General features: G+C 43.4%; 1 protein-coding gene across 1 annotated transcript in view; it reads left to right on the forward strand.

The window, feature by feature from the left end:
* DIRAS3 (DIRAS family GTPase 3) overlaps positions 1–15,407 on the forward strand; it is a 58,204-nt gene that overhangs the window by 16,637 nt on the left and 26,160 nt on the right. The window contains exons 5-7 of the mRNA XM_070367865.1: positions 1,852–6,979; positions 9,036–9,171; positions 10,049–10,137. The gene's annotated coding sequence lies outside the window, so the exon portion shown is untranslated. The remainder of the gene's footprint in view (positions 1–1,851; positions 6,980–9,035; positions 9,172–10,048; positions 10,138–15,407) is intronic.

Below are 15,407 nucleotides of genomic sequence, written 5' to 3' on the forward strand. Positions count from 1 at the left end.
ACGGCCGTGGGTGTTGACATTTTCTCAGAGCAGCCGCTGTGTATGTTCCCAGGGTGTCCCGGGGAGGGCGCTGCTCAGCTTAGCACAGGCCGACAGAGCCCTGAACGCAGAGCTGTTCTAAGAATGCAGCCAGAACTGGAGCAAGCCGGTTTTCAGCTCCTGGGCTCACGGACCAGCGAGCAAGTGGTCCGTACCTGTCCTCGCAGCCGAATTCAACGAAATCTTAACTGCGAGGAGGACTCAATTCCTAGCACGAAAGAAGTGAGAACAGAGCGTCTGCAGCCCTAAAGCTCCTAAAGTTAGGACCCGCAGCCCTCGGTCCAGAGGGGTTTGGGCGGAGACTTGTCCCGCAGTTTCCGGGCCGGGCAGGAGCGGAGACACAAGCAAAGGGATACAGAGAGACGCGAGGGCTCCAAGGATGGGGCAGCAGGTGTGTCTCAGCAGGGCCACCGCTAGCCTTTGGGTTCTCCTGTCACTGTGACAACCAGAAACTTTCCCCCGCGTGTTTCAAAGCCCCCCTCAGGAGGGTTGAATCATTCCCAAATGACAACTGAGCCAGCATCCTGGCCTTAGAAGCAAGGGTCCCAGCCTCATTCAAAGGCTGCTGAGCACAGCGCCACGGTCTCCCGCCAGGTTCTTGGTTGGGCTCCTCTGAAGAGTGAGTGTAGGCTACTGACTGTGGCACAGCACCCCCACCCCGCCCAGCAAGGAGCGCCCAGGGTTCCCCCCGACCCCTATTATTGTCAGGGAGGTGAACCCAGCATCAGGTCCACCACTTAGCCTGAGAAGACCATGCGTGACTTGGGGTGTTTACTGCTCCTTTGCCTTATTTTCATATTTTATCACATTCTTACGAATATTTAAACAATGTATTGTTTCATCTTGCTCGTTTTGAAATGTTACGAAAAGATCATACCTTAGGTGAGTTACATTTTTAAAAAATTAAAAGCTCTGTTTGTGAGATTTATTTGCGTTGATGCAAATAGCTGTAGTTCATTCATTTTCACGTTCTCATACAAGTCTCCCAGTGCATGTGGGCAAATGTCCTGAGGTATAGGAATGAAGTGGATAGGTCATAGAGTCAGATTTTCAACTTCTATGCGGCACCAAATTGTTTTGCAAAGTGTTTGTATAAATTTCAGTGCTACTGGCAGTATGTGAAAGTTCCTATTAAACCACATTCTCATAAACACCAGCTATTATCTTAATTTTCTCAATCTAGTGTGTGTAATATAGTATCTTCTTGGTCTTGGTTTTCATTACCCTGATTACTAATGAGATTAAACATAATTTCATGTTTATTTGTCATTTGTGCTTCCTCTTCTGTGAAATGCTTAATTGTTCCTGTTCTGTTCCCACTTTCATTAGGTTGTCCTAATTTGTAGAATTAAAAAACATGCAATCTGAATATTAATTCCTTGTTAGTTATATCTCTTACAATTATCTTAGTATTTTCACTTTATGGTGTCTTTTGATAGTATTAATGTAGATGTATTATCAGTGTTTTCTTTTTTTTTAAATTTACTTCTTATATTTATTTGGTTATGCCAGGTCTTAGCTGTAGTATATGGGATCTAGTTCCCTGACCAGAAATCGAACCCAGGCCTCCTTCACTGGAAGCACAGAGTCTAACCACTAGACAACCAGGGAAGTCCAGTCAGTATTTTCATTTTTTGTTGGTAGTATTTGTGTCTTTTTAAAGAAATCATTTTAATAAATTGTAAGGTTACAAAGGTATTTGAAATTTCTTCTAAAAACTTTTTGCATGTTTAAAATTTTAATCTGTTGGAAATTAACTTTTGTATATGAGAATTAGGATTACCTTTCAAGTTTTCTTTTATGGATAACCAGTCACCTCCGGGAGGAGCTACCCCACGTCCGATGTCAGGGGCGGCAGCAGAGAGGAGCTAACACAGCCTGAGGACAGGGGCGGCGGCTGGGAGGATCAACCCCACATCCAAGGAGCCGTGGCTGCGCAGGCGCAGGAGGGCCTAGAGAAGCTATCCCACGTTGAAGGTCAGGAAGGGCGGCGGTGAGGAGATACCTCTAGTCCAAGGTAAGGAGCAGTGGCTGCCCTTTGCTGGAGCAGCCGTGAAGAGATACCCCACGCCCAAGGTAAGAGAAACCTAAGTAAGATGGTAGGTGTTGCAAGAGGGCATCAGAGAGCAGACACACTGAAACCATACTCACAGAAAACTAGTCAATCTAATCACACTAGGACCACAGCCTTGTCTAACTCAATGAAACTAAGCCATGCCCGTGGAGCAACCCAAGACGGGCAGGTCATGGTGGAGAGATCTGACAGAATGTGGTCCACTGGAGAAGGGAATGGCAAACCACTTCAGTATTCTTGCCTTGAGAACCCCATGAACAGTATGAAAAGGCAAAATGATAGGTTACTGAAAGAGAAACTCCCCAGGTCAGTAGGTGCCCAATATGCTACTGGAGATCAGTGGAGAAATAACTCCAGAAAGAATGAAGGGATGGAGCCAAAGCAAAAACAATACTCAGCTGTGGATGTGACTGGTGATAGAAACAAGGTCCGATGCTGTAAAGAGCAATATTGCATAGGAACCTGGAATGTCAGGTCCATGAATCAAGGCAAATTGGAAGCGGTCAAACAAGAGATGGCAAGAATGAATGTTGACATTCTAGGAATCAGCGACTGGAATGGACTGGAATGGGTGAATTTAACTCAGATGACCATTATATCTACTGCTGTGGGCAGGAATCCCTCAGAAGAAATGGAGTAGCCATCATGGTCAACAGAAGAGTCCGAAATGCAGTACTTGGATGCAATCTCAAAAACGACAGAATGATCTCTGTTCGTTTCCAAGACAAACCATTCAATATCACAGTAATCCAAGTCTATTCCCCAACCAGTAACACTGAAGAAGCTGAAGTTGAATGGTTCTATGAAGACCTACAAGACCTTTTAGAACTAACACTGAAAAAAGATGTCCTTTTCATTATTGGGGACTGGGATTTCTTTGGAAGGAATGATGCTGAAGCCGAAACTCCAGTACTTTGGCCACCTCATGCGAAAAGTTGACTCATTGGAAAAGACTCTGATGCTGGGAGGGATTGGGGGCAGGAGGAGAAGGGGACGACAGAGGATGAGATGGCTGGATGGCATCACTGACTTGATGTACATGAGTCTGAGTGAACTCCGGGAGTTGGTGATGGGCAGGGAGGCCTGGCGTGCTGCGATTCATGGGGTCACAAAGCGCTGGACACGACTGAGCGAGTGAACTGAACTGAACTGAAAACTCCTTTTAAAAGATGAGGAAACTGAGACTCTGACCAGTAAGGTGAGTTAACCAAAGATGCACAACTGAGGTGGAAAAGCCACACACACGTACTCACAGTTTATAGAAGGATCCTTTCCCTCTTCCTACTGAATGTCTGTGCATTCCTCTGACTTCCTATGTGTACTGCTGATAGGTTTCCCATAGATGTAGCCTCGGAACCCAGTCCTGTTTTCCCACCCCTGCTTCCTAAATCAGACATATTGCAACTCCTTGCTCTTAAGTCTGAGGTTACCTACACCCTCCACATTCTAATAAGTATAATTTCCCAGTTTTACATTGTAGCTAGTTTCTTAGTAATTCTTGAACAGAATTCTGAGAGAAAACTAGGATTCTTTCTTATCTGGGATTTGGACTTCCTAGAGAGCCCAGGGCTCCTTTGACAGTGATATCTGCCATCATGCCATAGTCTGAAATTTGCAAAGTTGCCGTTCATGACCAGTTACTTCTACCTGGGTTCTTTCTCTCCAGTGAGGCAAACCTTGGTTATGAATTTGTGGCACAGAAAACTAGATTTTCCATAGGACTGAATAAGAATTTAACATGTGTCCTTTTTTACAGACCCAGAAGTTGTTAAAACAATTAGCAGCAGTACTAAATAATGTGAAAGGGCTATGCAAAATACAAAACACTCATGTTGGAAGTCTTTTTCCAAAATCCTAAACTATTATCTCTCACATGGGTAAGATAAATATCAGATAAAGTATGATGCTTCAGTAGATCAGAGAAGGAGCAGGACCCCTCAGCCCCTCCAACTTTTCGGTCAAGGAATTAGACTAGACACTGATAAAGGGCAGATTAGACATTTAATTTCATTAAACACACTGGTCTGGATAAATTAGAGCTGAGGAGAATAGGAACATGCTGATGAGATCAATTATCCACAGGCAGTGATCTCCTGGGAACTAGAAAACCAGGAGAGGTGCCAAAGAGCCAGGAGACTGTGATCCCTGTGATCCTGAATTTTAAAATGCTGAAGGTGAACTCATAAACTTGACAACAGGTGCAGACAAGGATCTAGAAGCCCTGGACATCCACGGTCCCAAGAGAGCTGGGGTGGGGGCCGCGTAATGTTGCACCAACAAAGGAGATGCAGCTGGGGGGGTTCTCAGTGACTGCAGACTCCAGCATGAGTCACCACTGGGATACAGCAGCCACGAGCTAATGTCACAGTCAGCCATGTTCACAGAACTATAGTGTTTCCAGAAGACAGCACGATGATCCATCCAAACTTAGTGACATGTGAAGCACTGAGTCATCCTCTATTGATCCTGCTATTGTATAGAGAAGAGTTTCATGACATTTACGCTGGCAACAGGGTCTGTGCTTTGATTTTGGTTTTTTATCATGATGAGATAAACATCGCTAGGCCCTGGAGAGAGTGGCTGTTCGCTTTGTTCTTAATCAAGCACTGTATCAAGGAACATTCTGTTTTTGTCCCTGCTGCTGCTCCCCTCCATCTGAAGGTAGGAGTCCCCAGCTGTATGGATTCTCCTGGGCCCCAGCGCCAGTGTGGCTTGTTGGTGATGAGCATCTGTGACAGAGGAAGGATGCTTCTGAGCTTATAAACAAGCCTCTGGGAGCTTAGCCAGTCAACTGCATCAATCAGGGAGTGTGCCACCCATCCCGCACCCCTTTTTTGACTCAATATAAGGCAGATTTCCTAACAATCAGGGCTGTTTAAAAACTGAACTGGCTGCCTTGGCAAGGAGTGAGTGCCTCATCAACTGGAAGTGTTCAAGAGCAAAGTGTGGGTGACTCTCTGAATACAGATGTGGATCAAGAAAAGGCTGGACAGGGAGAATGCCAGGACATCTTCCAAATCTTAACACCAGGGTCTTTCATTTAGACCACCCTGTTTTTGCTGAAGATAAAACTTTCCGAGTAGTTTGATTCTCTTTACTTGGAGTTAGCAGCCCCCTTTGAACGACAGTGTTAGGCCTCCGAATCCATTTTAAAGTAAGTCTTTGCAGATGTTCTCTTATCTCTCTCCATTGCTACCAGTGTTGCCCCCAGTCCCTCTGCTATGACCACCTGAATTCATAAGGAGGGAGAGACCCCTTCTTGGATTTTCTAGTTTTCTGAGTCCGCTGGAAGGACACCTGCTGGCCTCCTCTCTAATCTCTGTACCTTTTTCAGCAAAGAGGAGGAAAAACCAGTATATAAGGAGTATGAACAGATTGCCATGGGAGCTCACCTGTGAGCATTCTCTCTTCCTCACCTACTTCCTAGCTGGCTCAGTCCAAATGCATTTGAAGCAAGAGCACGAATTACTCTAATTTAGGGCAATTATAGGATTTACAAATTAAACATATTCCCAGTGGTTTCCCTAGCAACCATCTCTGAATCACACGATGAGATAAAACTATTGTTCAACTTAATAGATTCCGCTATTAAGAGAAGTCCAACTATAATTCACAGCAAGCACTCACCTGGTGTGGGCAGAAAGTGCGCTGGATAGCAGGGCAGGAGACCCTCATGCAGGTTCCAATTCACAGGGGTCAGATCCAGAGCAGGGTCATACCCTGAGACCCTGGTGACAGTTTCACAGCAATGCAAAGGGGTCTGAGCAGGGCCGAGAGAAGGAAGACTCCGGTGCTTCTGAGTGAGTGAAAACAATAAGCACGGAACAATTTCGTGAAGGATGCTGAGACATAGTGAGGTCCTATGCAGGATAGGCTCACCCAGCCGTGCAGGGCTAAGGCAGTGCTTCAGGTGGCAGGGCCAAGCCAGGGACTGAGCACGCATCTTTATGCTGCCAGCCTCAGTGGAGTCTGGGAGGGCAAGCTGACAGGAGGACTTTCAGTTCTAGAGTTTTTTTACATGGACAATAGAGTCTTGAGCCATATCATTTTGAGGCTCCTTCCAGCTCTTTTGGGTAGGAGGACTTACCTGGTTATGGAACAATTTAAAAATAGTCATATTTATAGTCAATCAGCTGGTAAAGAATCCACCTGCAATGCAGGAGATCCCAGCTCAGTTCTTGAGTTGGGAAGTTCTCCTAGAGAAGGGATAGGCTACCCAATCCAGAATTCTTGGGCTTCTCTGGTGGCTCAGACAGTTAAAGAACCCTCCTGAAATGTGGAAGACCTGGGTTTGATCCTTGGGTTGGGAAGATCTGGAGAAAGGAACAGCTACCCATTCTATTATTCTTGCTTGGAGAATCCCCAATGGACAGAGGAGCCTGATGGGCTACCTTCCATGGGGTCTCAAAGAGCTGGACACGACTGAGGGACTAAGCACAGCACAGAGATGAAAAGAGCAACTTTATTGGTACTCATGTTGGAGCACTTCAGCTGGACCTACAACCAAGTGACCTTCAAAATGACACGACTCTGACCGAGTCTGGACCTGCACGTGGGTAGAAATGGGAATATAGCTCAGACACACGAGAGTGGGGAACTTACCTTGAACCAATGAATTCTGGAGAAGGACGCATCCTCCTCAACTGTGGACTGGGATCCAACTGTTCTTCCTTCCTACAGGAAAGCAGAAGTAAAAAAAATAGTCTGCATCTAACATGCAGCCAGCCTAACAGTGAGTCCAGCCTCACCAAAAAGAGAGGTCCTCCCCCAGCCCCCTGCCCTGGGAAGAAGTGAAGGAGGGGGAGGAAGATGGGCGCAAGCTAACTCCTGTCGACTAAAAAAGATGCACAACGTGAGGGTTGCAAGGTAAATTTTATTGGGGCAAAATAAGGACTGCAGCCCGGGAGACAGCACCTCAGATAGCTCTGAGAGACTGCTCCAAAGAGTGGGGGAAGGTCAGTATATAGGATTTTGGTGAAGGGGGAGTTCAGTGCAATCAAGCACTTACTTCACAGGTTTTCTACTAGTCTCATGGAGCTGATGTCACCATGAAGGGATTTAGTGCTTTTCTAGATATGAACGAGAGAAGGCAATGGCACCCCACTCCAGTACTCTTGCCTGGAAAATCGCATAGATGGAGGAGCCTGGTAGGCTGCAGTCCATGGGGTCCTGAAGAGTCGGACATGACTGAGTGACTTAACTTCACTTTAGATGTGAAGAGATGTAAGGATTAGGATTATGAAATCAGTTCCTGAAAATATCTAACTATCTAAAGACCTGTTCCACCAGATTCCCTGGAGCACAGAGTGCTTCACTCCACCCTGAACTCCCTCAGGGGATGTTGAAGGTCAACAGCTGCAGGAGCACGGGGTTCAGTCTCTGCAGCGGGATATGGCAAAGGCCCTTGTTGTTCTGCTGCTGCTGCTGCTAAGTCACTTCAGTTGTGTCCGACTCTTCTCGACCCCATGGACTGCAGCCTACCAGGCTCCTCCACCCATGGGATTTTCCAGGCAAGAGGACTGGAGTGGGGTGCCATTGCCTTCTCCTTGTTGTTGTTCAGTTACCAGCAGATGCTCTTGGCAAGTGCCAATTTGTAGTTGACACTTCCAATACCCCAAAGAGGGCAGAGATTCCTGTTTTGTGGAGTGGCAAGAATGCAGGAGGGGGGAAAAGGGTTCCCTAACACAGGGCAGGGGGTGTTGAATGACATATTAGAGGCACTGGCTGGCTCATGGTCGATGCCCCTCGTCTCGTCTTGCTTCTCAGACAATAGCCATCTGGCAACCCACAACCCTGTGTGTGTTCAGAGAGCCTGCAACTCTCAGCAGCTGCCACCCACACATATACAGGTCACAGTACCTTTGAAAATTAAAATCTGCAATTAGACAAGCCTTTTCTGTCCCAAGACAGGTTTGAGTAGAGTGGAGCTATTGAGTTATTGAATTTTTAAGGGTATAATTTTTTTTTTTTTTAGTTTTCCAATATTTCTTATTATGACTGAACTGTATAGACTTTTATAATGTTCCTTGTAAAAGGAGAATGTGTTTATAAGCATGCATCTTGCAAAGTCCTTTGCTGCCAGTCTTTCTGAACTATCACCAGTGGGGGATTTATGCTGTCTTTCTATATTTCTTGTTCAGTTTTTCAGAGTTTCTTATTCAGTAATCAGCACTGTAGCAATAGCAAACCCTGATGGGTATTACATTCTGGACAGTGAACAGATATTTGTCTAAGGGTCAGAGAGGGAAGAGAAAACGCTCAAGAACTCACTACAGTGAGTGACTGAGTTGGGTTCAATGCCACATCCAAGCTGCCTTGTGCTGCTTCTCATGGGCCTAGAGTGACAGTGACTGGCTTTCAAATCCTTTCTTTCCAAGATCCGCGCCCGTCTCCCCCACCCCACCCCCCCATTCCCCTCCACTAGATAATTGGATTCGTGGAGGAGAAAGACACCAAAATAACATCTTTCTAGGGTAGAATAACACATGGCCTCCTGTTTTCGGAGAGTAAAGGAAAAATCTCTCTCTTTTGGTAGGTTGCTGATACCCGATCATGTTTATTGGCTCCTGACTCTGTGCCAGGCAGGGTGCTGGACACTTTATGTTGTTTCATTTAGTCTTCACAGCAATCCCATGCGCAATGATTATCATCCTTGTGGTACAGATGAGGGAAAAAAAGAGGCATGGGGGCTCTAGCTTTCTGTGCAGTCTCACCAGAAAGTGGTGGAACTTTTCCAGCTCAGACAATTGCATTTTAAATCCTTCCCAAAGCCTTTATCCTCTACCTAGCCATTCCTCCTTCTACCCAAAGTTAGGGATGTATTTAAAGGAAATCCATTTTGAATTTTCATGTTCCTTGAGTGTTTGAGTTTATGAATCACTTTCACTTGATTTCCTTCATTCTTTGCTTTCTGTACTTACAGAGAAACAGGTGTTTGGAAAGTAAGAAGACCGTTGGGGGAAGGCAGGATCTTGGAACCTGGAGACATGCTGGATGCAGAGACTGTAGGCCCATCCTTTGCATCTCCTCCCTAGGCCAGCTCTACTCGTGGAGTGTTGGTAAGAACAGCAGACAGGAGCCAGTGATTTGGCTTAGCTATGCAAATTTGGCCACTAGATTTCCACTCTCTGGTTACAGTCTCCTGCACTGTAGTACAAGCAGGTTGGGGTTAATGAATGCTGAATTTCCCCTGAGCCTCTAACCTAGGTAACTCAATCCCACACCACTGAGAGACACTGCTAGGAAAAGCAGTGTTTCCTCTGAGCAACTGTTTCAGCCTGTCTGTTTGGCAAATGCTCATATAATATATACGGCTAGCTACTGTGTATACTGTTTTAGGCGCTTTATAAACATCAACTTTTCTAATCCTCCCAAATACCATGTGGTAGGTATTCTAGAATATTATTGTTATTATCCTGTTTATAGGCAAGAGGGCTGAAGCACACGGTGATTTACTCAAGGTCCCAAAGCTAGTAAGACCGGAGTCAAGGTGAATCTGAGAAGTCCAGCTCCAGAGCCCACGTTCTTACTTTGTTTTTATCTCACGGAGAATGGAATTGATTGTGTAACTGATCAAGTGTCTCTCTTTACATTAACAACCCAGCTTCCATGCTACCTCTCACATGTAGAAAGTGTGCAGACCTTGGAAGTGTGTGCTTTAGGTATTAGCTTCACCCCAAGCTTCACTCTGCCTGCTTGTTTTCATCTCACTCTTCACCACACCAGATTTTTACCCCCTGTTTATGAGCATACCTCTTTTTGTTGTTGTTCAGTCACAAAGTCATGTCTGACTCTCTGTGACCCCATGAACTGCAGCATACCAGGCCTCCCTGTCCTTCATTATCTCCCTGAGTTTGCCCAAACTCATGTCCACTGAGTCAGTGATGCCATCCAACTATCTCATCCTCTCTCACCCCCTTCTTCTTTTGCCCTCAGTCTTTCCCAGCATCAGGGTCTTTTCCAGTAAGTTGGCTCTTCACATCGGGTGGTCACACCACTCGCCAAAACATCCTTTTGGGAAGATGGTAAGTAATTTTAAGAATAATAATAAAAATAAATGTACAGGTGATTCAATCATAAAATAAATATAAAGGTGGTGTAAGTTTAGAATCCTAAGAGGCTAACTGTATCCTTCAGGGTCTGTGTGGTGCTTCCGCAGAGTTTGGGAGAGACAGTGGGCTAAGAGGCAGCTCTACCTGAGAGGAACAGACTGCAGGTTCTCAGAAAGGATGTGTGCTTCCTGCTGGAGGTGGGGGCTATTGGAAATGCTGTTGGATGTGGGGGGATTGATTACTGCAATAATTGGGGGGTGCTATTGAGATAAACTGGTCAAAGGGAGACAGTCCCACACAAATTACAAATGTCCCATTAGAACTATATGGATATAAAAATCTCTATGGTTACAAGAGCCTAGCACCTAACTCTATTTCACATACATTTAAAAGAAAGTTTTACAAGGTTTTGACATATACTGAATTTCCTAGGAATGCAACTCCCATATAAAGTAAGAGAAGATTGCACATCATTTGTTTCAGAACTTTACCAAGAATTGTCCCCCACTTTGGAATATTCTGGGCTTCTTTGGTGGTTCAGACAGTAAGGACTCTACAATACAAGAGACCTGGGTTTGATCCCCAGTGGGGGAAGATCCCCTGGAGAAGGGAATGGTTACCCATTGCAGTATTCTTGCATGGAGTAATCTATGACAGAGGAGCCTGGCAGGCTACAGTCTATAGGGTCGTAAAGAGTTGGACATGACTGAGCGACTAACACTTTCACTTTTTAGACTATTCCATTATGAACAACAGTACTTCTGGTATCTGAGCTAGCAATGTAATACACCTGTATCAGTCTGCATTTGCAGCTGTTGCATTCATACTGATGCTGCTTATACACACACACACACACACACACACACACACACACACACACACACGTATGCTCATTTAGTCTTAATCTCAAAATGTTAAATATACATAATAGTAATCATTATTTGAGTGTTGTCGTCTCACAGATACAGATTTGCTCATTATAACTAGGACCTAGCATCTGCCAACTTTATTGTGTTTCTAGTGTAGCCATGCCTGAGCATCTCTAGGTAAAAATACATATGCTTTTATTATAAATTACTTTTCATTTGTTGATTTTCTATTCAAGGGGATATTGTATTATTTTCTAAAACTTTAGACTATTTGTGAATTTCTTTCAAGATAGCGAAGGGGGAGTTAACAAATGTGTACTTAAGATGATGGTGTTATGTCTGATAGGTTTGACATATCCTATGTCTTTTGAGGCCTTAGCCTCAAAGACAGGCTCCCTGCATGTACAAGGGTCTCCTTCAACTGTGTGCTTCCCAGCTTAACATGACAGTAAGTAGCAATCTCAAAAATGACAGAATGATCTCATTTGTTTCCAAGGCAAACCATTCAATATCACAGTAATCCAAGTCTATGCCCCGACCAGTAATGCTGAAGAAGTTGAAGATGGATGGTTCTGTGAAGACCTACAAGACCTTCTAGAACTAACACCCAAAAAAGATGTCCTTTTCATTACAGGGGACTGGAATGCAAAAGTAGGAAGTCAAGAAACACCTGGAGTAACAGGCAAATTTGGCCTTGGAGTACAGAATGAAGCAGGGCAAAGGCTAATAGAGTTTTGCCAAGAAAACGCACTGGTCATAGCAAACACCCTCTTCCAACAACACAAGAGAAGACTCTACACATGGACATCACCAGATGGTCAACACCAAAATCAGACTGATTATATTCTTTGCAGCCAAAGATGGAGAAGCTCTATACAGTCAGCAAAAACAAGACTGAGAGCTGACTGTGGCTCAGATCATGAACTCCTTATTGCAAAATTCAGACTTAAATTGAAGAAAGTGTGGAAAACTACTAGATCATTCAAGTATGAGCTAAGTCAAATCCCTTACAATTATACAGTGGAAGTGAAAAATAGGTTCAAGGGATTAGATCTGATAGACAGAGTTCCTGAAGAACTACGGATGGAGGTTCATGACATTGTACAGGAGGCAGGGATCGAGGCCATCCCCAAGAAAAAGAAATGGAAAAAGGCAAAATAGTTGTCTGAGGAGGCCTTAAAAATAGCTGTGAAAAGAAGAGAATAGAAAGGCAAAGGAGAAAAGGAAAGATATACCCATTTGAATGCAGAGTTCCAAAGAATAGCAAGGAGAGATAAGAAAGTCTTCCTCAGCTATCAATGCAAAGAAACAGAGGAAAATAATAGAATGGGAAAGACTAGAGATCTTTTCAAGAAAATTAAGAGATACCAAGGGAACATTTCATGCAAAGATGGGCACAATGAAGGACAGAAATGGTATGGACCTAACAGAAGCAGAAGATATTAAGAAGAGGTGGCAAGAATACACAGAACTATACTAAAAAGATCTTCATGACCCAGATAACCATGATGGTTATCTCTCATCTAGAGCAAGACATCCTGAATTGTGAAGTCAAGTAGGCCTTAGGAAGCATCACTATGAACAAAGCTAGTGGAGGTGATGGAATTCCAGTTGAGCTGTTTCAAATCCTAAAAGATGATGCTGTGAAAGTGCTGTACTCAATATACCAGCAAACGTGGAAAACTCAGCAGTGGCCACAGGACTGGAAAAGGTCAGTTTTCATTCCAATCCCAAAAAAAAGGCAATGCCAAAGAATGCTCAAACTACTACACAATTGCACTTCTCTCACACACTAGCAAAGTAATGCTCAAAATTCTCCAAGCCAGGCTTCAATAGTACATGAGCTATGAACTTCAGATGTTCAAGCTGGATTTAGAAAAGGCAGAGGAACCAGAGATCAAATTGCCAACATCTTTTGTATCATAGAAAAAGCAAGAGAGTTCCAGAAAAACATCTGCTTTATTGACTATGCCAAAACCTTTGACTGTGTGGATCACAGCAAACTGTGGAAGATTCTTCAAGAGACGGAATACCAGACCACCTGATCTGCCTTCTGAGAAATCTGTATGCAGATCAAGAAGCAACATTTAGAACTGGACATGGAACAACAGACTGGTTCTAAATAGGGAAAGGAGTACATCAAGGCTGAATATTGTCATCCTGCTTATTTAACTTATATTCAGATTACATCATGTGAAGTACTGGGCTGGACAAAGCACAAGCTGGAATCAAGATTGCCGGGAGAAATATCAATAACCTCAGATATGCAGATGACACCACCCTTATGGCAGAAAGTGAAGAAGAACTAAAGAGCCTCTTGATGAAAGTGAAAGAGGAGAGTGAAAAAGTTGGCTTAAAACTGAACATTCAGAAAACTAAGATCATGGCATCTGGTCCCATCACTTCATGGCAAAAAGATGGGGAAACAATGGAAACAGTGAAAGACTTTATTTTCTTGGGCTCCAAAATCACTGTGAATTGTGACTGTAGCCATGAAATGAAAAGATGCTTGCTCCTTGAAAGAAAGCTATGACCACCCTAGACAGCATATTAAAAACCAGAGACATTACTTTGCCAACAGAGGTCCATCTAGTCAAGGCTATGGTTTTTCCAGTGGTCATGTATGGAAGAGTTGGACTATAAAGAAAGCTGGGCAGTGAAGAATTGATGCTTTTAAACTGTGGCGTTGGAGAAGACTCTTGAGAGTCCCTTGGACTGCAAGGAGATCCAACCAGTCAATCCTAAAGGAAATCAGTCCTGAATATTTGTTGCAAGGACTGATGCTGAAGCTGAAACTCCAATACTTCGGCCACCTGATGTAAAGAACTGATTCCTTGGAAAAGACCCTGACACTGGGATGAATTGAAGGCAGGAGGAGAAGGGGACAACTGAGGATGAAATGGTTGGATGGCATCACTGACTCAATGGACATGAGTCTGAGTAAGCTCCGGGAGTTGGTGATGGATAGGGAAGCCTGGCATACTGCAGTCCATGTGATTGCAAAGAGTCGGACACTACTGAGCGACTGAACTGACTGAAGTAGCATTTGGTCAATGTGTCATGTGTTTCTCCTTCATTCCTCAAGTAATTTATTGAATGCTAACAGCTAATAGACACTGTGCTAGGTGATACAAAGGCAGTTTGCTTAAACTCAACTAATGCTACAAAATTAACAAGAGGAAAATATAAACAATTTTCGCCAATCAGTTTGAAATTTTACGACATGTGGTGTTGGAGAAGACTCTCAAGAGTCCCTTGGACTGCAAGGAGATCCAACCTGTCCATTCTAAAGGAGATCAGTCCTAGGTGTTCTTTGGAAGGACTGATGCTAAAGCTGAAACTCCAATACTTTGGCCACCTCATGTGAAGAGTTGACTCATTGGAAAAGACTCTGATGCTGGGAGGAATTGGGGGCAGGAGGAGAAGGGGACTAGAGAGGATAAGATGGCTGGATGGCATCACCGACTCAATGGACGTGAGTTTGAGTGAACTCTGGAAGTTGGTGATGGACAGGGAGGCCTGGCGTGCCACAGTTCGTGGGGTTGCAGAGTCGGACATGACTGAGCGACTAAACTGAACTGACAAATTCCTTAAAATCATTACTTACTGAAATTGACCCAAGAAGATATAGAATATATGAATTTTCCTATAGATATTTTTAAAAATCTAATTCCACATGTCTTTCCCAGAAAGAACAGTTTGGCTTCACTAGTGAATTACACCAAACATGTAAGAAAGAATAATCCTAATTCCATGAAAACTATTACAGAGAGTAAAGAGGAAAAACTTCTCAATTTGTTTTATGAGATCATATAACCTTGATACCATAAACTTGATGTCAAAAATCATAGGCAAATATTACTCATGAACATAGGTGTGAGTATTCCAAAGAAAATATTAGCAAACTCAATCCAGCAATATATAAAAAGTACAATTCATCAAAATCAAGTTGCATATTTTGTAGAAATGCAAGAGTAGTTTAACATTTAAAAAAACAGGCAGTGTAATTCACTGTATTAAGAGTAAGAAAGCTATAAATCTTTTGGACATTTCAATAGATGAAATATTTAATTAAATTCAACATCTATTCATGAGAAAAAAACTTATAAACTAGAAATAGAAAAGAATTTCCTTAGTTTCATAAGGGTTAGTTAAAAAAAAAAAAACATATAGTGAAATGTTGAAAGCTTTCTCTTTGAGACTAGAGATAAGACTAGTGTGCCCAATATCACCACTTCTGTGAAGCATTTTACAGAAATCCTAGCAAGTGCAACAAGAACAGAAAATAAAAGATACAATGAATGTAGAGTAAGAAGTAAAACTGTTATTACTTACAAATATTGTTGTATGAAGTAAACATCAATTTACAATTAA

The sequence above is a fragment of the Bos mutus genome, chromosome 3 (genome assembly GCF_027580195.1).
Source record: "Bos mutus isolate GX-2022 chromosome 3, NWIPB_WYAK_1.1, whole genome shotgun sequence".
Lineage (NCBI taxonomy): Eukaryota > Metazoa > Chordata > Mammalia > Artiodactyla > Bovidae > Bos > Bos mutus.